Source organism: Rhipicephalus sanguineus, chromosome 4 (assembly GCF_013339695.2).
Source record: "Rhipicephalus sanguineus isolate Rsan-2018 chromosome 4, BIME_Rsan_1.4, whole genome shotgun sequence".
In the NCBI taxonomy this organism is placed as follows: domain Eukaryota; kingdom Metazoa; phylum Arthropoda; class Arachnida; order Ixodida; family Ixodidae; genus Rhipicephalus; species Rhipicephalus sanguineus.
The window spans coordinates 10,384,394-10,406,811 of record NC_051179.1 but is presented as its reverse complement, the minus strand read 5'-3'; the positions used below and the strand labels follow the sequence as shown (position 1 = coordinate 10,406,811).

At 47.7% G+C, this 22,418-nt stretch overlaps 1 long non-coding RNA gene across 1 annotated transcript; it reads right to left on the bottom strand.

Moving 5' to 3' along the window:
* Positions 1 to 1,278: 1,278 nt before the first annotated feature.
* Positions 1,279 to 21,941, bottom strand: LOC119389211 (uncharacterized). The gene is made up of 3 exons (XR_007416000.1): positions 21,706 to 21,941; positions 17,705 to 17,765; positions 1,279 to 1,406 (listed from the first exon to the last, which is right to left on the bottom strand). It is a non-coding gene; the product is annotated as an uncharacterized LOC119389211 (long non-coding RNA).
* Positions 21,942 to 22,418: the final 477 nt, after the last annotated feature.

Genomic DNA, 22,418 nt, shown 5'->3' with positions numbered 1-22,418 from the left:
AGGGCTATGCCTCGATGCCCATTGCTACACCATGAATCGGCGCCAACTGCACGACATTGCAGGTCTCCTTGATCTCCAGAGCAAAATTTGTTGTCCATAAGTCACAGCACAAAAAAAGAACCAGCTCTATGCCAAACTTAGTGCCTCTCTTTTATTTTTTTTAATGCAATTTCCACCATTCCCTCAAGATAGCACCTGTATCTAAACAGCCATTTGGGCTAGTTGCTATTGGTTCATCTTAAATGCAAAAAAAAAAAATGGCAATGGCGAGCCTTGCACTAAGCCGTGCAAGGCTTGAAACAGCGAAACCGGACAATTCTGTACACTAATATGGTTGCTCCTAGGTTGTTTCTAGGCCTTAGCTAGGTGATGCACATCGTTTCTAGGTTGCTTCTGGGTTGTTAGGTGATGCTAGGTTGTTTCGACGTTGATTCTCAGCGCACAGAGGTTAGAGTTAAACCACACACAGTCACAGACACGACACGGATGTCCATACTCCAGAGACAGAAACCCGCTCGCAAACCAAGCGCTCGCACCCCTCATAAATCTACGGGCACGTCGTCGTTGGCGTAGGCCTTCCGTCGCGCTGGGGTCTTCTCGCAGCTGCCGTTACCTTTCCCGTTTTTGAGAAGAACGTGTTCCTGGGCGAGATGGTGCATCTTAATACAAAAGGGATAACTGCGCTACCTGGCGCACGCCTGTGTGTGTGTCTGAGCCTGTGTGTGTGTGTGTCTGGTTTTTACGTGTGTGTCAGGTAGCGCAGTTATTCCTTTTGTGCCTTTCCCGTTACCTAGCATTCTCTCGCTGTATGTACTCGGGGTCTTCGGCTCGCCGCCGTCGCTTCGCAGCCATTTGTTGTTGGGCTAACTGTTGCCTTCTTGATTTTTAGTGGGCCAGTGGTGAGTGGTGGAATGTACCCAATTTCTGTGGCTCCTAAATCTTAGTATGCACGGACCTCAAGCACTTTCCCTTACATCGCAAACCCTTACATTTCCCTTACATGCGGCCGCCGCGGCCGAGATTCGATCGCGCGACCTTCGGGTCAGCAGTCGAGCACCATAACCACTAAATCACCGTGGTGGGTCACGTCTGCATACTCTCGTCTCGATTCTGTTTCTACAGGTGTTACCTACAAGTTCCGCATTGCAACCCTCCCAGAATATGCTTTAACCTTGTCTCAGTTTAGCGTCGGTCGAGTGTTTTCGTTATATACTTGTTCCCCACACGAGGTGCACTTAGGCAAGCAACTGTATATCAACGTGGGCTCACTGCTTGGCAAAACCGCTGGGAAAGATGGACATGCCGGGGTTCTCCATGACCACTTGCAGAATGACTTCGCTGTCCATGGCGAGCTCTCCCAAGTTGCCGGCTGTGTCCAGAAAGCGCAAGAGGAGCTGCTTGTATTCCTGCGCATCAGTCATTCTATATTGGCATTTATTTATTTATTTATTTATTTATTTATTTATTTATTTATTTATTTATTTATTTATTTATTTATTTATCCCTACTTAATCGCTATACATCAGTACAGTGTACACTTCCCGACAAGCACTAACATAACATGCACAGTGTTTTGACGCACATCATCGCACGAGTTTTGTCGCCCGTCGGCAGAAAGACGTGAGCGGGAACCTCTTTTCTCTAAGCTGCACTGCTCTCAAGACACACAGCCTTCGTGAAAACCGACAGACGAGGAAGGCATAGGGGGCGTTATCTGTCGTCTTCTAACCGTATATTGTAGTAATTACAGTGTAAATGTGAAGAAATTATTGTCGACGAAAAAACACCTTGCCGTCGGCAGGAACCGAACCTGCAACTTTCGAATAACGCGTCCGGTGTTTTACCGATTGAGCGACGGCGGCGGTCGTCCTGCCGTCCACTTTATCGGGTATCTATGGGCACGTAAACCTGGGAGTCTTAGTCAGCGCCGCTGGTAGCCATGACGGTGAGTGTGCAACACTCTTTTTTTGCCAGCTGGCGTCACGTAGTACGTGATTTTCTTACGAGCTGGCAGCAGACCAACAAGCCTTTGCATACTATACCTGAAGGCACCACGTCTGCCAGCGCGACTGACTAAGACTCCCAGGTTTGCATCCACATAAAAGTGGGCAGGAGGACGACCGCCGCTGTAGCTCTATTGGTAGAGCTTCGGACACGTTATTCGAAGGTTGCAGGTTCGGACCCCGCCGGCGGCAAGTTGTCTTTTCGTCCACTTTAATTTCTTCACATTTATTTCATTGCTACAATACGGTAAAAAAAACTACAAGTAACGTGCCCTATGCCTTCCTCGGCCTCGTTGCTTTTTGTCTAACAATGAAGAACGAGCCTTTAGACCCCCCCTTTTACGTTAAGAATTATATATGGGAATTATAAGTATGTCGCATGCGCGCTCATGTGATGTGAAACTTATGTAGCCTGTTGCTGTTAGTACGAGAACGTTTCTGAAGTCATTTGTTGAGTATAGAACAATTAGGAGTGTGTCACCACTTCGTTATTGACATTTGACAGCCATTCTAGTTTCCCCTGGTGAAATCAAAGCGCTGCGCGGGTTCTGAAATCTGGGAATACATCGGGCAGAACAAAGTGCTTGGTAACCGCACATGCAAGCCGGCCGAAAGAAGTTTGCCGTTTAAATTATTTGAATGTAGCGGTGATTTGTTTCACCGGCCTGTTATGTATCGTTAGCGTTAATATTAAATGCGAAGCATTTCTTAGCGAACTTCTGCGAGTTTGAGCGTATCTATCTATCTATCTATCTATCTATCTATCTATCTATCTATCTATCTATCTATCTATCTATCTATCTATCTATCTATCTATCTATCTATCTATCTATCTATCTATCTATCTATCTATCTATCTATCTATCTATCTATCTAATCTATCTATCTATCTAGCCGCCTACGACTTTGTGCTCTCCTGGCCGTTTCGTTAATCGGATGTATACCAAAATTGGTATGGAATAGCATGACCGTATTACGAACATAAATGACAGGTCATAACATGAAAATCATGACATGCATGTCATGAACAGCATGATTTACATTCCACGACCTTCGGGCTCTTGCGGCCATTCCGTTAATTCCATATATACCAAAACTGGTATGACGTGGCAAGAGTTCATGGCGAACATAATGACACGTCCTAACGTGCAAATCATGACACGCATGTCATGTGCGGCATGATTTACATGACATGGTTTCGGGGCGCTCGCGGCCGTTTAAATGAATGTATATATACGAAAACTGGTAGGACGAGACATTTCGACATGACAAACATAACTGACACGTGGTAACATGAAAATCATGACACGCGTGTCATGCACGTCATGATTTACATGCCACGCTCATGACGCACTCGCGGCCGTTTCGCTAGGTTGATATACAGCAAAATTGGTATTGCGCGATGTGACTATGAAGAACATGAATAACAGGTGGCAACATGAAAATCATGACATGCATGTCATGTATGTCATGATTTACATGCCACGCTCATGGTGCATTCGCGGCTGTTTCGCTTGCTTGATATACACCGAAATTGGTATCGAGTGACGCGACTGTATGTCGAACGTAAATTAGAGGCGGTAACATGAAAATCGTGACATGCGTGTCATGTACGACATGATTTACATGGCATGCTCATGTGCGCTCGCGGCCGTTTCGCTAGATTGATATGCACCAAAACTGGCATTGCGCGATGTGACTGTATCAAGAACATGAATAACAGGTGGTAACATGAAAACCATGACATGCATGTCATGATTTACATGCCACGCTCATGGTGCATTCGCGGACGTTTCACTAGCTTGATATACGCCAAAATTGGTATTGCGCGACGCGCCTGTATGACGTACGTAAATGAGAGGTGGTAACATGAAAATCGTGACAGCAAAGTCATGTGCGACATGATTTACATGCCGCGCTCATGATGCGCTCGCGGCCGTTTCGCTCGCTTGATATACACCAAAATTGGTATTGCGCAACGTGACTGTATGACAAACATATATGACAGGTGGTAACTTGAAAATTGCGATGTGCATATCATTTACGGCATGATTTACATGCCACGCTCATTGTCCGATCGCGGTCGTTTCGCTAGCTTGATATACACAAGAATTGCCATTGCGTGACGCGAATGTATGACGAAAATAAATGACAGGTGGTAACATGAAAACCATGACATGCTTGTCATGTATGGCATGTTTTACATGCCACGCTCATGGTGGACTCGCGGCCATTTCGCTCGTTTGATATACATCAAATTTGGTATTGTGCGATGTGACTGTATGACGAACATAAATGACAGGTCCTAACATGCGAATTATGTTATGCATGTCATGTACGGTATGATTTACATGACACTATTATGGTGCGCTTCCGGCCTTTTAGATAACTGGATATATACCAAAATTCGTATGGCATGACAGGAGTGCGTGATGAACATAAATGACCGGTCATCCGGTCATGCAGTGTATATAACAGAATATACGTTTCATTGGCATGGTATATACCATATTGTGCATGCACGCGTGCATGGCAAACATGCGATATATGGTGGACTAGATGCCATGGCATGAATGACTTCATTTGGCTCAAATATAAACAAAGCGATGTATGCAGCTCTTTGCTGGCTGCTTCGCATTACATCGATTGCCACAGTGCGTGGGATCTGCCGGATTTTTTTGTCTTGAAATAAATACTTAGGCATTTGAACGTGAAGCCGCAGCGCAGGAATGTTTTGAGAAAGAGGTCGGTTGGCAACGCCGACCCCCCCCCCCCCCCCACCAACTCACTCACTCACACCCAACACACGTGCGATGACGGAGAAAGAGAGGGCAGCGAGAGAGCGAGAGTTCCAGGCACAAAGCCATCTTTGAAACTCTCCGTAAGACATCGTCGTGGATATCCGTGCTAGTTTAATTCACTGTCTTCGCTGAAAGTGTGAGTTTATGATTATCACTCTAACGTAAATATTTCTGAAAGTTATATGCTCAAGGTGATGTGGGGATCATGAGGTAATTTATTATTTCGCTCAAGTCCGCAACTTTCAGCGCCTTACGAGAGCAATTTAGAGGGGAGTACCACTTGGTCTCACGAAGAACATGGAAGCTTTGAACTCGTCTATGCAGCTGCTGCATAGACGAGCACCTTCTGCGCACAAAAGCCCTGGAGTTTTACGTCTTGTGCGTGATACTCAAGTGTACAGGCATGCGCAAGGTTTCCCATCGGGGGGCTCACCGCAGCACCCCTTCCTTGTGTGTGTCTCTTGTGTCCCGTTTTTTTGCACTAGAATTATTATACAAATGTGACATACCAACAAGGCCGCCTCGCCACTTTAATCGACCTCAATCCTTGGCATAACCTTCTCGTAAATATCGGCGTAACTTCTGTTTACGTATGGGAGCCCTTTCTCATTCGTGGACGTTTTGGTACCCACCGCGCATGATAGGGATCGTCCACACAACGAAGCAATCGACGGCCAATCGCACTTAGTTATTACGCAACAAAATAAAAGTTTGCGTTCACTGTCCGCCCGCTGGACAGAAGTTCGGCGCACGTGTTTGTTGCAGCGGAAGCACACCCGGGGCTAGTAAAAAGCTCTCGCATTATGAACGAGCAACCGTGAAAAGCCGAAAAATAAGTGTACCAGCCGCCACGCAGTAAAGACAAAGTAAAAGATCTCGACTGGGAGCGAAATTCAATGATTTCGCTTCTTTCCCTTGGGCTCCTTTTTTTTCCCTACGGCGCAGCTCGATTTCCGGGAGCAGAGATTCAGACGGGGCCCATATTTTTCAGAGCGACGGACAGCTTGATTATAACAACGGCGAATGCCTCGAGAATAAATGACTGGCTCCCAATTTACTCTGTCCCATACGCATTTCATGGCTGCCAACGTCATCAATTTCTCTCGCTCTTCACGCAAGGAATACGCGCAGAGCACAGCGCTCTTTCCGCTCACATTCATTTGCTTGCGTCAAACCTACGCCCGTTCTTATGAAAGAAGCATGTGAACTGGCTATAGCCATCGACTCCGACATATCCCAGATTCTCCCAGGTGCGTACGCAATAGAGAAATGAATGCGAGAGACCAAATGGGAAGAAAGCATCTCCCACACCCCTTGCGCTCGAAATCGCGCTTTCCTTGTCCGTCTGCTCCGTTACGCTAACGACGACCCCGTCATTCCTGGCTTCGTCGTTAGTTTATTCACCACGCCATTGAAACATTTGGAAGACGAGGATGCCAATTGAGCTAACGTTTTTTTCTTTCTTTCCTGGTATTTGTGTGACATAAATGACACTTGTGGGAAACCGACACGCGATTTTACTGCATTTGCATGTCGATACAGAGATATAGACAGTCTATACGGATCCTTGAAACATGCCTGCCAGGCAACGGAATTTTCACAACAAACACTAAAATGGTGCTAAGGATAAACACCTCCCCAATGTGAAATATGCACCGCTCTTGCTGAAATTCAGTTTGCTCCTAGAAATACTTTCAGTTGGCCTTCCAAAAAAAGACACGGGAGAAAATGGAAGCCTGAAGAGATGAAAAATTTGTGAACACGTGGTGTCGCTGCAGCCGTCGTTTCGAGAAGCGAACTCGTCTTCTTCAGGGCTTGAGGTGCTTTCCAGTTGACGCGAATTAAGTGAGGTGCTGAGGAAATGCCTGTCCTCCACATGATGCGCATTCTAACGAGTACGGAGATATCAAAGAGACGTCACAGCTACCTTGCGCCGTATCTCGTACCGAATGAAGGACGTACATCAAGCAATGACGACGATGTGGAGGCTCTTTGCAGGAGCGGACAGAGATGAGACTTTCAACTTTCGTTGCGCTGCGTGTGTCCCCTCTGTCCGCGTCTTCAAGGCGCATCCACATCGTCGTCATGCACGCCAACTAGCCTAACGGAGCGCGCTGACAAACTTCTTAACAATGTCGATGGATTAGTACAAGTGCTCGAGCTGTACATAGCCTCTGAGATTGGCAGCATCTTGGCACGCATCTCGGAGGCGAACAAAAACAGGGACAACGACTAAAATGCTTGCCTCGCCTGAACACCCTTCAAGACACGTACGTATGGTGCTGTTCCACGTTCAAACGGTCGTAAAAACAAAAACTTGGAGGACGCTTGGGCTTCGCATTCAAGAGCAGAACGCGATAGCGTGATCGGACCCTGTTCGCATCGCCTTTTCAATCGGCAGCCTGAATTCGCTTCCCGGTGGACACCTGAACCGTACCGCAAGGAAAGGAACGTCTCTGCTCCTGTAAATCGGCCCTTTCGAACTATCCTCGAATGCCTACACTGCAAGTGCAGTTGCCAAGTGCCCACGTAATCGTTCCCTTTGCGAGTAGGCGAGGCACCCACTAAGGTAACACGCGCGCCTGCGCAGTTGCACACGTTGTTGATGCTGTTGATAATGATGATTAATTATGCCTGTGTGCTTTGTAATTGGTGGCCCTTTAAACCAACCATTCGATGCACAGTTCACATGTTTGTGAGATTCTACGCTTCTGCCACGCAATATTACTTGTGTTTATGACACTCCTCGCACCAGGCCCGTAGCGTAAGGAGGGGGGGGGGGGGTAGGGCTAGCTCCCCGATATTTTGATGGACGTGGGTGTTTTACCGAAAAGAAATAATAAAAATAGGTGTTTTTCTTGAATTGTCAAGGTTTTCAGTAAGTGCCCTTCCCCCCCCCCCCCCTTCCCGAAAAAACTCCTGGATACGGACCTCCCTTGCACTTTACATAACATTCATACAGTATTTCTTTGCGCAGCAATTTCGAGCACGGGCGTGGCTCTGAGGTAGAACACCTGCTTGTAACGCTGAAGTTCTGGGTTCGATTAACACTCGAATAAAACATTTTTTATTGTTCCTTTATTTGCATCTATCTCGAATTTTCACTCACGGAAAACGCTGGTTTTTCGCTCACAACTAACGACGCCGACACCGGAATTTCTAAGAAACTGGACGATTCTGAAGGCGCATCTTGTTGCTTATACGTTGTTTCTATGCCTTAGCTAGGCAATGCAGTTTCTAGGTTGCTACTAGGTTGTTGCTAGGTGACGATAGGTTGTTTCTACGTTCATTCTCAACGCAGAGAGGCTCGACTTAAACCATGGACAGTCACCGACACGACACGCTTGTCCAAACTCCACTACAGAAACTTGCGCTGAAACCAAGCGTTCGCCCCTCTCATAAATCTACCGGTACGTCGTTGTTGGCGTAGGCCTTCCGTCGCTTTGGGGTCTTCTCGCAGCCGCCGTTGCCTTTCCCGTTACCTAGCAGTCGCTCGTTGTACGTACTCGGGGTCTTCGGCTCGCCGGTGTCGCTTCGCAGCCATGTGTTGTTTGCCTTGCTGTTGCCTTAGAAATGAAGAACTGCATTTTTAGTGGACCAGTGGTGAGTAGTGGGATTTGCCCAATTTCTGTGGCACATAACCATTTATTATGATGGTAGTTTTCTGGATCAACTCACAAGGAACGCTGTTAAAAAAAATGTTGCAGTAGCTTAGCTCGGCTATGCCAGGATAACGTAGTGTTAGCAAAGGTTCAGCTTATTGTTCTTAGCTTTTCTGATTGTCTAGGATTAGCTTGATTATCACGCTTACTGCTGCTCCAATGACACACACATTGTATACATATTATGTGGCACTTGTATATTTATTTTACCAGGCAACTACTTCGTGAGTTAGCTTCTCCGCTCTTCTGCACCGCTGAGCAGCATTTTAAAATACACTGGGAAACGCCAGTCACAGGCGCTATCAAGCGGCTCCAGCGCAGTGTCAGACGGCGACTGCACAGCGAAGGGGAATAGCTGCGCGCGCGCCGGCGCCAGTACGTCTACCGCGGCTACGTTGTCACTCCTCTGGAAACTCGTTAATGCATTAAGCTGGGCTAGTTGGTATTGATTGTATGCTTCAATATTGTTAGCGAACACGCACAAAGGATGACATAGAAAGAGACAGGACGACCGCTAGTTTCAACTGATTTTTTAATCGACATGAAGGGCACAATACATTTCTTTCCGCATACGCAGGTGCCACGTCACAGACAAAGTTTATCCACCAAAAGAAAAAGAAAAGAAATTCTCCGTCGCCTATCGATACCGCCAGTTCGCACGTGGTTTCTTCTTACACAGATAGTCCAGTTCTCTTTTCGACAACGCGATGGACGGAGTGCTGACACATGTGTAACCCACCTTGTGAATTTCGACGGTCTCTACTATTTCCCTCTTTCTCTGTTCCCCGCCAACGTACATCACAGAAGTGGCGTCATATGCTGGGGTACAACCCTCGCACTTCTTGCAGTGCATTGCCAATAAACCACCCCCTGCAAGCGATCGGACAGCCGTGCGATGCTCCCTGAGCCTTTCATTGACGCATCTGCCCGTCTGACCAATATACACCTTGCCACAAGCAAGTGGAAGTGTGTAGACGACTCCCGTCTTACAAGCTGTGAACTTTGATTGGTGTTTCTTAGCACACCGCGGCTTCTCAGGTTCCGTCACAGCAGAACAGAGCCCATCCAGCTTGTGAGGAGCCGTGAACAAGACACCAAGACCGCAATTTCGTGCCATTTTTTTGAGCCGGTGGGAAACGCCGTGAATGTACGTGATTGAAACCCGTAGCATGCGTTTGTCCGAGTCCACCTTGGCCGCATTCCCTCTAAAGCTAGCTTTTAGCTCCCTCAAGAGCGCTTCAGCAACCGAGATCACGGTTTGACGAGGGTAGTTCGTCTTATGAAGAAGTGCAAGTTGTCCACTCAAACTTGCCTGAACATTGTGCGGACAGGACTTCTGCAGGGCTGCACGCAGGCTGTTCATGTCACTATTCCCCGCTTCACCAGCTTCGGATGGGCTGATGCGTAATTAAGGATCTCTTTTTTGGAACGTGGCTTGTACAGTGCAGTCCACTCTTAGGGTGAACAGGGCTCAGTGTGGCCGCGATCCGCGGAGCGTCATTGCATCCGGCGCGGCCGCGCATTGAATCAAAGCGGCGCAGGCGCACACGAGCGTGCCGCTCTTGCTGTACTACAGCCATGCAATAGCGGCGCCACGGCAATGGACCAGCTCTGTTGCACACAAGGAGGTTTAAATAAAACTTGCTGGAGTGGAGGCCGCCTATACTTACCAATGGGCCGCAGTGAAGCCGCGCCGCGCGCGCGGCGGCCATCTTGCCATAGGCAAGAAACGGGAGCCAAAGCGCGCCCGCCGCGCTGTCCGCGTCTTTCCGCCGTGGTTTTTAATGGTTATAATGGCGAACATTAAGGGAGAAGTTGTCAAGAATAAGAAGCGAAATCGCAGATAAGAATGCTGTCAGTTTTATTCTGTTTCTTTTGGCGTTTTCCTTGCAAGCATGCACACCGAAGGGCCTGTATCACTGTTTTTTTTTTAAATAATTATCCTCGTAAGAGCAGATTTCACTTCTCGGCATTCATTTTCCTGTTTATTTCGTTCGTCATGTGACGGAGTCTTATGCATATATGGAGTTCGGCCACTTTCTTTGAGCGGAATATAAATGTGGGTCCAAAGCACCACACTCGATATGCTCATCGAGAAGGATATATATTCGTCAAGGCTTGAAAGCCATCTCTTTTTTCAAGACAAGCTCAAAATCTCCAAAAATAATAGTTTTGGCTTTGCATGGACGTGCTTCAAGGGCATTCAGCTTGCAGTCGACACTATTTCAATAGATACAGCTTTTTCGATACTATTTCGTAGGCTCGGCTGCTCTCTCTTACCCTGTCAATGAATCAATTAAAAATGCCCAAGTGGCATAAGTCATAAGTTTAAGCCAACGAGCATAGTCTCTCATCATGTATTCCAGTCCCAAAGTCCGCATATCTAACCGTTTAGTGACTTTAGTCACAATCTCAACATATTTTAAATGCGAAGCATTTCTTAGCGAACCTCTGGCACTTTGAGCGTTTCTATCTACGTATCTATCTATCTATCTAGCCGCCTACGTCTGGGGGCTCTCATGATCGCCTCCTTTACTTGGTGTAGACCAAAATTGGCATGGGAAGACAAGAGGATTTGACGAATATGACTGTCGGGTCATGACATGAATAATATCAAAATCCTGTCGCGTACGTCGTCAAACCCTTTCCTCCAGACACGTGTGGCACATACCCGCTTACCACAGGCCGCGGTGCATGGGTATGCGCCACAGGTGATTGACAGTTTATATCGACCCAGGAACGGCGAGAACAGACATTAAATGCGATAGCGTTAAGAAAAACCGACATCGGCAGCGTTGACCCGACGAAGGGAAAGTATGAAAATTAGGATCCCAACCGGAATCGAACCCAAGCATTCTGCGTGGCAATCAGGTATTCTACCACAGAGCCACGCCAGGTCTATAAACTGGTTTGGAAAAACAGCCTATGCAGGCGTTATGGCGGTGCAGCGTCAATTGTGGTTGTCGTGCTTGCTATCTAAATTTACAGGAAAGCAATAAACGCTATACATGACACTCCCACGATGCGTATACTCCTACGATACAGACGTCATATAAGATTAACGTCTGTGGTTCCGGCGTTGGCTCCGCTTTTATAGCAGTCTAATAAACATAACATTTGTATCCCTATGATTCAGCAAGCTATATTCAAGCATTGCTCGACACCGGAGGAATGCATTAACGAAAGTTTCGTATGATATTCACATCATCACACTGTAAAGTGCACTTAGTCCGTCAGAACGACGCAGTGCCCTCTTCATTTCTTACGACGCTGGGCGATGACCTCATGCTGACGGAGGATGATGCCAGACTGATTGACAGCCGCTCTGTAGACTAGGCTACTTAGGCCACACACGCCCAGGTAGTCTACGAATACGACAAGCGCCATCCACTGATGTTTGTCTACGTAGCACTATCCAGGCCTACCATGGTAGGCTGCAGCCTCGACGGCCTATACCTCACCAACGCGAAGGGTGACTTCGAATTCCGACATGTCGCCGGCTCTACCGACAGATAATTTGTCGACGAAATGACTGAGGCATCTACGATTTCCAACAGCTCTACTATGTATACCTCATACTTCACTACACATGGACCCCTCGTCACTGCGATCACGACCTGATCTGATAACAAGTCATGACCAGCTGCCGGTGCTCACTGATCACAGGGATGATGACCTTGTTCAAGAACTGTCAAGAACGTCTTCCACACATGCACACGGGTTCGTGAAACGTGCGTGCGTTCTCTATCATAAGGGACAAGTATAAGCACTACATATCAGCTTACGGCTTCTGGTGTTGGTATAATAACCACGTTGCCACTGTCAGCGTTGCCCAACTGTGAAGAACTGGTTATATAACACATATGCGGCTCTTCAACATATATGTGTGCGTATAAAATTTATAGAAATCTTTATCGTCATTTTGTAACGTTCTGCTCAGTCAAAAAAAAATTACGCCACAGTCACCTTCCCACCGCATGCTTCGCATCATATCGACTGCCACGGAACGTGGTATCTGCCGAATTTTTTCTCATTTGTCATCAACAATCAAAGTACAGTAGAGTTTTTTGTGCGGCATTGGGCTAGCTTTTTCGAGACAGTGACTCATCTGTGAAGCCAGCATTTCCTTTGATGGAATTCTGTCCACCGTTCTCGTATAGAGCGCTCTGCTGACAGTGCGCGATTAAACTTCGTGCGTACATACTCGTAAGCTGATGGAGAATATAGAAGTGCAGCGTTAACGCAAACGCCCGCAGCTCGGATGGAATACGTGTCTTTCTGGTCTTTTCGTGCCCTAGGGTTTGCTGTATGTATGGGGGAAGGCTGCAGTGAACATCGCCCTGCCCCAGACATGAGCTTTTGATCCTTGATCTCCTTTATTATCGCTTGAGGATCGAGCCTCGCTCTTTTTGGTTAGTGTGCAATTTTTCTGCTGCAGAATTTTCATCTTGAGCTGTTTTATCTCTTCTTGGAAAAGATGAAGCATTTCTTCGTAATGATGCCGTATAGGTGATGCAACTGTCACATCTTCAACAACTTTTTTCAATTTGAACGCATCTAACGGCCGGAGTACCCCTGGGCGATCGGTTAGGTCGCTTTATTTGCAGCTAGAAAGAGCACTGCACAGTTCAGACCCGCTGGTTTTACTCGCTGCACTGCATAAAGCAAAATACAAATATAAAGAAAAAATGCACGAATGTAAGAAAAAACACGGTTGATCCCTCCGTCATAGGAATCGGAATAACACGAAAGTAAAGCGTGCCCTTACAGAAGTAACTGAATGCTTTCTGTACATTGATGTAAGAGAGTTTCCACAATGTATATTGATGTCTGACAGCTAATAATGGCGCCGTTTAACGTGTATGCACCCACTTTGATGATTGGTGGTACATCTCCATCCCGACGACTAACGCCCATGTTAAATGATTAAACAAACCCTTGTGGTAGCTGTAGTAGTTAACGGTGAAAGCGTAATCAGACAACGAGGTGTGATAGCCAGAAGAGCGTCGCATATTGGACGCAGAACTTGGTCGCCATCCCGCGGCATGTTAAGATGTGATTGAACACCACGGCTGGACTAGAGGGAAACGCAAAGCGCGTCGTGCCGCCCTGGTAGCCCGGCCGCGATTTTCTCGGGGCGAGCGCGTGAGCATGGAACGCGGTCGGCCAGGTGAGGCAGGCGAGCGTCGCAGAGCTATTTTTGGTTTGTATTAGCGTGATGCTGAGCGACGCCGAGGCTTTTACGACGCTTGGGCAAAGGTCGCCACCTCGCGGTGTGTTAAGGCATTGACAAAATTAAACTTCTATTGAAAACGCGCCGAATGGGAGGGACGCGTAACGCGTTGCAGGTGCTGGTCGCGGAGGCCACAGCAATGACGAATTACTTTACCTTACCACTCCCAGAGGTCAACACCACCCAGCCGACCGGGAGAGTGGTAGATATAAAATGCGCGTTCGTAAAGCCTCCAGAGTTTGTGACCGTGGTGCAGTGGATAGCGTGCCCGGCATATGTTGTTGCGGACCGAGCGGTCGTGGGTTCGATGCCCGTTGACGGTACCTTTTTTTCTTTGCCATCTGATTGTGTATATTTTTTCGACGTCATTTCCGTGACGGAAATACGTCACTGAAGTCTTGGTGGACCCCGGCATAAAACACTTTCGTGTTAAAAACAGGTCCTTGTATATTGCCCAAATGACGTTACTTAACCTCGTAGTTGCGAGCTACCCTTTTATAGCACGAACAGGGCAACCGATAACGAAATCTCGCCTATTTATATAATTTCAATGAATAGCAAGCGGTGCGTTATTTTCCTATTCGCGCTTCGCACCAGTGGTATCAACAAGCACAAGAATGTGTATCACTGGGTTTTGCAAGTGTTTTACAAATGCGTCAAGCACAGCTAGTCGAAGAACTCCCAGGTCGCAGCCTAGTCCGGTCGAAACAATTCGGCGAAAAGTGCCTCTAACATATGCGATCGCCGTCTTTTGGCTGCCAGACTTCCCGTCAAACAGCCTGCCCCGACGCGCTTCGAACATTTGAGTCCTTACGAAACCGGTTAGGAAAAAAGAATGACCGTCAGATGTGAAATTAGAGACAGATTGCGGGCTGTCAGCATATGTTCCGGCATATAGAGAAGTTTTCATCGAGCTCGAAATGTTCTGCTTACAACTGAAACTTCATCCCAGAGTACCTTTTCGCTCGATTTATACAGCCGTACGCAACGCACAATGTATCCAACAGCGTCCGGACGCCACCACGCCAGAGAACAGCTAGAACATCTATGCGGCCGCTGCAGCATGCGTTGCGGAAGGCGCGCTTTCTGCCTATGGCAAGATGGCGGCACGCGGCTTCAGCTGAGGGGCGCCTCCTCCACTCCAGCAAATTTTATTTTAACCTCCTTGGTTGCACACAACGCGAAGTCGCTCCGGCGCGTCCCTCAGCGCATGCGTCGCTACGCTTCGGTGCGCGGCCGCGCCAGGTGCGCTGGCGCTGCGCGGATCGTGGCCACGCTGCGCCGTGTTCACCCTAAAAGTGGACGGCACTGTACATCCAGCATATGCGCACGCCCGTAAAGCAGATAGATAATTCTAAAAACTGAATAGTGCCATTGACAGGCATTTAATGAGTGAAACGCAGCCCCCCTGCACACGCCTTAAAAATATCTAAAATGATAAAAACAGAGCTTTCACTATTCCGTAAGTTGTCAAGATTAAGAATTAAAAGAAAGTCATCTACGTATCTAAAACACCGGACCACACTTTCATCAAGTCGCTCAGCAATACGCTTATCACACTGTGCTAAATAAATTTCACTAAGAACGTGGGCTAAACAAGACCATATGCAGATTGCATTACTTTGGATAAAGCATTCTTCTCGGAAGCGCACAACGGTTGCCGTAAGATAAAAAGAAAGTAGTTCTAAAAAGTTATCAATTGACATGCCACAGGCATTTTGAAAATCAACCGCATCCCCGTTTTCAACGTGATCACGAACTGCCTCTAGCAATTGTCCTGTCTCTTTCTATGTCGTCCTTTGTGCGTGTTCGCTAGCAATATGGAAGCATACTCCTCTGGAAAGCGCAGACCGGCGGCAGCTAGTCGCGTGCGGCAGCGACGGAGTGCGCGGGAGGTGCCGGCTCCGATGCGCCAGCTGTGTGACATCACTGATCCTCGCGCATGCGCAGCGCGGCTCTTGAGGAGACACGCGAAACTGACTCGGCTAGGCCAGTGTAGCTAACGCTACAAAACAACTCGTCTCCGGTGGATACCGAACCCTCTACACCCGCATTACGCGTGCGATGCTTCACTAACTGAACTATACGGTGGCAGTCGTTCCATCGTGCACTTTTATGGTTATTTCCGTATGTGTAACGCTGCGAGTGTTAGCCAGCGCCACTGCTGGCCATGATTCTTTTTTCCAGACGGTGCAAATTCGCACGTGGTCTTTTTACGAGCTGGCTTGCTACCTAACAGCATCAAGCCTGCTGGGTCAAGACCTAGTAAGGAAGGATAACATGTTGAGGGGACCGCTTTCTATGGACACTGCCATATGAAGCCGAAAAATAATTAAGACGAGGAAAGTATAAGCGCTGTTATGTGTAAATAAGACCTCTTACATGCTGCTCCCTTCGACTCTTGCGATTACATCCACTCTGTATTTCGAAGACTATAGAGACGATTCTGTAACCGATGATGACACTGTGTGCAGCGCTTCGCCATTGTTCTTGATAAAATAGCAGTGTAATGGCGTGTATTTATCTGTCGCCATGCGTGTAAACATAGCGTCAACGACACAAATGAGCCATACATGAAAATGATGAAAATGTTTCGCCATTTGAAGCGAACAAAGAATAGGGCAGCTGAATCGTAGTTTTCATTCAGGTGCAGAGGCTACAAGGTAAACGGAAGGGAGAGTGAAGAGAAAACTGTTTGCCGTTGGTGGGATCCCTTCTTCATCACGCGTCATTTACGCGGCTGCGGGGGAGCAGGCCACCCCGAACCTGCATTTTCTTCTGCACATCTATATAGTGTAGTGCTGGAGTGAACCTCGCTCAAGCTACAACGTTTTGATCGCCCAAGGCACAACAGATTTATTTCAGAATGGTTCGCAGCTGGGCCAGTTGGTGGTCTTGCATGTTGAGTGGTTGTAGCGAAAAACGGACGAACGAAAGAAACACGATGACTTATTTTGTGTACATCACTCTCCGGCGTCTTGGCACCCATTTGGGGCAAACGGGAAACCCCTTGGCTTCACGATCTGCTGGCTTCAAATGGTTGCGCCTAAGAAAAGAGGGCCCTTCGGTACATTCATCTGCTTCTATCTGGCGTAATCGCACAAGACGGCGCTGCGGACATAACTGGGCGCTAAAAGGCCCCACGATAAGTGTAGCTGGCTGTACTTGTTAACTACATTCAAGGCCACGTGAACGAGAATCTGCTTTTTTTTATTAGTGTCTATCGTAATGAGTGAAAAGCACGAATGAATACTCCTGAATCGCCGAGAAAATATCGTTCATGAGAATTAAAGACAGCATTCGACTCAGACGGTACCCTAGAACGCATTGACAGAAGGCAATAATCCACTATAAAAAAGCTGGACCTATCGATGATAAGGTCGTACTAATATACATAATAATAATTGTTGGGGCATTACATCTCAAAACCACGATGTGATTAATCGTACTTAGGCTAGCAGCGCAACTTTTCGACACGGACAAAGGAAGAAAAACACGACACGGCGCCTTTGTCTTTCCTTTGTCCGCGTCAGGAAATTGCGCTGTTGCCCTAAGCACGAATAATCAAAACCAACTCGCCCACCTTGCTGCTTTTCTCCGCGATATCATTACGAGGGACGCCGTAGTGGAGGGCTCCGGAAATTTCGACCCCCTGGGTTTCTTTAACGTGCACGGGCCTCTGGCATTTCGCCTCCATCGAAATGCGGCCGCCACAGCCGGGATTCGATCCCGCGACCTTCGGTTCAGCAGATGGAGCAGCAGGCAGCTTCAACATAAGAGGTTCACATGCAATAAGAGGTGATTAAGTACGTTGAAGGCTCGGTTGAGATAGGACGACACGACATTTGTTTGCCCTGATTGGGAAAATGGCTTTGAAACTTGCAACAGTGACAACGTTCGGGCAACAGAGGAGTAATAAAAAAAATCAGGCGATTCACTTGTAGTGACCTAATAAGCCACACTGTGAAGGCGCTAAGAGCACGCGTACACACACACACCGCTTACTTCGGTATCGGTGTAGTTGCAGAACTCGACCTGACGGGCGCACAGCTTTTCTTTGCTGATCCTGCAAGGAAATGAAAGAAAGATCGGCGAGTCAGCGTCCTCTTCTCCGCGAACGAAGATTGCTTTCGTGCCGATGCACTGTCTCATCCGCGTGTATTCATCTCGCAAAAAAAAAAAGAAAGAAAGAAAGCAATCAGTTCGATACACAACTTTTAATGAGTCCGTCGCATTTTTGATGCGAATTTATGTGCGCACATTGGCTTCAGTCACTGCTTTTCAATAACGCAAAGAAAGCGGCTTCACGGTAGTTCACAGGGATTTTTTTTTAGATTTTATTTTCCGTAGATTTCTGCTTGGTCAGAGGGGAATTCGGGTTGTAGGCACGGGCGAGTTACACGCGGGAAAATGCGGTATCGATGTAAACAGCGCCTCGATTGATGCCGTAAAACAGAAGAACATGCTGTTACCCGCAAAGCTGGCCATAATCAGTACAGTCGAGCTCGGGAAAAAGAAGTCTTACGTCGCCGCTGAGTACAGCATCCCAAGCACGTTACCTATGATATCGAAAATCAAGGCCGACATAAGGGCCAAGGCAGACTAGACGCTTCCAGCGCCCGACGACGTATGAAGATATTGAGGCGCTGTTTACATCGATACTGCCTTTTTTTGCGTATATCCCGCCCCTGCATGTAATCCCGCTTCCCCAACAACAAACCGCGGAAAACTGCAATATTAAAAAAAAAAGAAAAACGCATATTGCCGTGAAGACGTGTTCCTTACATTATCCTGAAGCAGTGCCGTGAAGCCAACTTGCCCATCAAAGTTCTTATCGAAAATATAATGATTTCATTAAACGTTGTGTATCGAATTATCCGTTATATCGAAATAATTTCCTTTTCTTTTGCGAGTTCGATATATGCGGGTTCGACTGTAGTCGGGCTCGACTGCATTCCCACTGTGTGGGATCGGCCATAAGTCGGATGGATAAGTGGCAAAAGTCCGCCAAATTTCTTTTTTTTTTAATGAAGCAGTGGTGTGCTGGTTTCGCCCTATTCACAAAACTAAAAAAAAATAAGACTATTCAAGAAAATAGGCGAAAGGTAAAATAAGGAGCTTGTACTTTAAAATAGACGGTGCACCAACACTCGAAGTGACAGCTGCGTTAAAAAAAAGTAAAACAATGTAACTGATGGAAGGTCAAATAAATCGGCGATGAGGGTTGTTAAAAAGAAGCTACTATCAAGAAACGGCCTCCTTATCTCCTCGGCTTTGGTGAACTGCCGTAAATTTTACATATGAAATGAACGTTGGAACACAAAGCGCTATTATTCGACAGCTCCCAGTCGGATAACGCGCAATAAGGTTAGCTTTATGAGAAAGATGATTACGTACGATCAGAAGAATGAAGAGCACGTAGAATCACTACACTATTCACTTCGATGTGGTACAAAAGCGGTCAAATGGGCCGCATAGATAAACATACCATAAAATCCCGAGCAAGCGCCTCCCCTACGGTGAAGGTTAATCCGACATGATTTGGAGGAAGGGGCGGAGGGGAGGGGGGGGCTTTCCCGGTCATGGATTCAAGATGGGGGCGGAGGAGCCGCTAATAATAAAGAACGCATGCCCTTGCTTCGAATGAAACGCTTTATTGAATGCGCATGCATACACTGTTTTCATTTGCCCTCGCTGTGCGAATGAAAACAGTGAAAGAAACAGTGAGAATGGTGGGACGGGAAAGAAGCCGCATACTTGAAATCTCCCGAAGAAGGGAGGGGGGCGCTTGCTCGGGATTTTACGGTAGTTTAAACGATGCGAGAAGGGCCTCAGGTACTAAATCTCTGTACTTGGGTGACGGCGATTCAGCATTGAGTAGACCGGGGTGACACTACAGTTGAACACTCTAATTCAGGGGTCTCAAACTTACATCAGCCAACAAGCTGCAGTCACAAAATTTAGTACCGCAAGGGCTCGGACAGTGAAGAAGGTTGGAGCGGGGGGCTCATAAATGTTTCATTTCTGAGAGGGATTCGGCATCGGGATTCGAGACATGTCAATACCATGCGTTCGCTTATCGCCGCCTTTCTCTTCCTTTTCTCCCGAAGCGGGAGGGAGGGGAAATACGGTGTTCAGTAGGAGGAGGAGGTGGACCACTACGAACTCACCCCTTGGGCCAAGAACATTCGAAGAGCGAACCGTCCGTCGGCATTGCCCGCCGAATTTCTTTCTGGTGTGGACAGCTATCCATCGCGGGATCAACACTCATCCTGAAGTGATACTTATTAAGAAAAGAAAGAAGGCAGCAGTGTGCGGCCCGCGGGCCGGGTGTTTGAGACCCCTGCTTTGAACCTTGAACACGGTGGCCGAAGTGGCGGTGAAGGAACTGGTTCCTCTTGCTGCTGCTATCTATGAAATTCCTGACGGGCTGCTTTTCGGCTCTTTCACAAGATCAACCAGTAACTGATACTTATGAGACCACTGCTCAACGAGTGCGTGCGTTACACCTGAGTGAGTGACACAAGACAGGGTCAGATGGAGGCGTGAGGTGAGGAAAGAATGTCGCTGCAGCCCACGTTTCGGCAAGTGGACTTCGTTAGCACGTCCCTCCGAATCTCAACAGTGGAGAAGAGAAAGCATGTGTAGAGATGATGAAAAACAAGGGTTCGGTTAACAAGGGAAAGGACGGCAGGTCCGGTCGCGTGTACACACCCTAGGTAGCAGTGGCGTAGCCGGGGGAGGGGGGGGGGGCACACCGGGCCCGTGCCCTTCTCCCCGAATTATTTTTGTCATGGCATACAGAGCGCAAAATGACCCTCGATCACATCTGCCTGCCCGACACCCACTTCAGATCAAAGAGTTGCCCCCCCCCCCCCACCCCCCGAAAGAACGCCAGGCCTGCGCGGAATGCGCAGCACAGTCTAGAAATGCCGCTCTTCGAGCGGCATTTATAGAGCCCGTTTAAACTCTCTTGTGGCTACTTATACAACTACACTAGCAACGTACCCACTACGGCACAAATAATAATTTTTGTGAAGTTGGGAAGCACCCACCACGACATTACTAGTCATTCGGCGGAGAAGCGAGGTACCATCTGTAAGGCATTATGTGCAGTTTCTTGATACGACGGCTGATGACGATGAAGAATTATGACTGAGCATCTTGTAATGGGTTGGAAGCTTTAAATTACCCAATTCGCATTGTATGACGCCCGGTCGTTATTTCACTCTCCCACTACGCTTTATAACATACGCTAACGTGAGAAAGAGATAGAGAGAGGGAATTAACTTTATTGCGACCCTGAGGAAATGGATCATGGGAGCCTTATGGGCTTCCTTGGCAACCAATAGAAGTGCACTTGCGAGGAATCCACTACGCTATAAATCATAATTTTTGTGAAGTAGGGAAGCAGCCATTATGCAATTTTTCGTCATTCTGCGCAGAACCGTGGTACCTGTTAAACACCCGTAAGGCCTGATGTGCACTTTGTTGATGCTGTGGCTAATGACGGTGAAGAATTATGGCAGAGCCCTTTGTAATGGGTTGGAAGTATTCAATAACCTACTCGTTGCGCAATTCGCATTGTGTAACGCCTGGTTGCAGAATTTGCGTTGTGTGACACTTGGTTGCTATTTTACTCTTCTACCATGCTACATTACATATGTTAATGTGGTTCCTTCCCGACGTGAAGCCTGTATAAGATCTTTTTGCAAAGCAGTTCCAAGCATCGGCATGGCTCTGAGGTATAATACTGGGTTTCCACGCCAGGGGGCCAAGGTTAGAACCTCGTTCCATCCTGGAATTTTTTTCTTATTTCGCTTTCTTTTCTTATTTCGAGCGATAGTGGTTACGGACACCGGCGGCGGCGACGGCGGCGGACAACTACGGCGCCAAAAACAGCCCTTGTTGTGATCTCATAACAGCTTTCGCTGTAAAAAATTTCTGGCTACGCCCCTGCTGGGTAGCCCTTCTTCGTTACCAACTGTCGTCCCGCAGATTCTTACCAGTTGCTGATGCAGGCAGAGGCAGCCGGCATGATGAGCTGCTCGGGACCTTCGACCCGCACATCGTTGGTCGTGGGGAAGGTCAGGTAGTTGACCACCACGTCCGAAGCCTGGTACAAAAAGCCCAGCGCCAGGCCCACGTACACGAGCACGCGCAATGCACGGAAGCGCCGGCGCCAGGAGGATCTCTCGCCACTGTTCGTTACACAACAGCAATGCACATGTTCACTTGGAAACTGGTCACACCATTGGAAGAAGGATGGTGCGTAGTCACTACCGTGTGTCCCTGGGTTGAAAATGCGACTTTCGAAAAGAACGACGTCGTTGCGTTACCCGCATTTAAAAAGGGTCCACCACAATTTCTGAAGAGTCGCAGCGCTGTGATCCTTCCGAAGTCGACACTATGAGCGTCGCCCTTTTAATGCGACAGTGTCGTCTATAGCGCAAATAATTTTCTTTCGCACGATAAGACGACAACCTGATCAGTGTTTGGAGCCTTCCGCGTCTCACTAGTGTTGCAAATGGACATCTTCAGATGAAGGTGGATTACATGAATTGGCATATTCTGCGGAGTGAAGAGCGTTCAGTCGCCATAATAATGTTTGGCACAGTAGCGCATCTACGGAAGAAAGCGCACTCAAGCATGGCTGGTCAGTGTACATGTACATCAGCAAGACAGACGATCCGTGCTTCAAACTTTGCGTTGGCGAAAT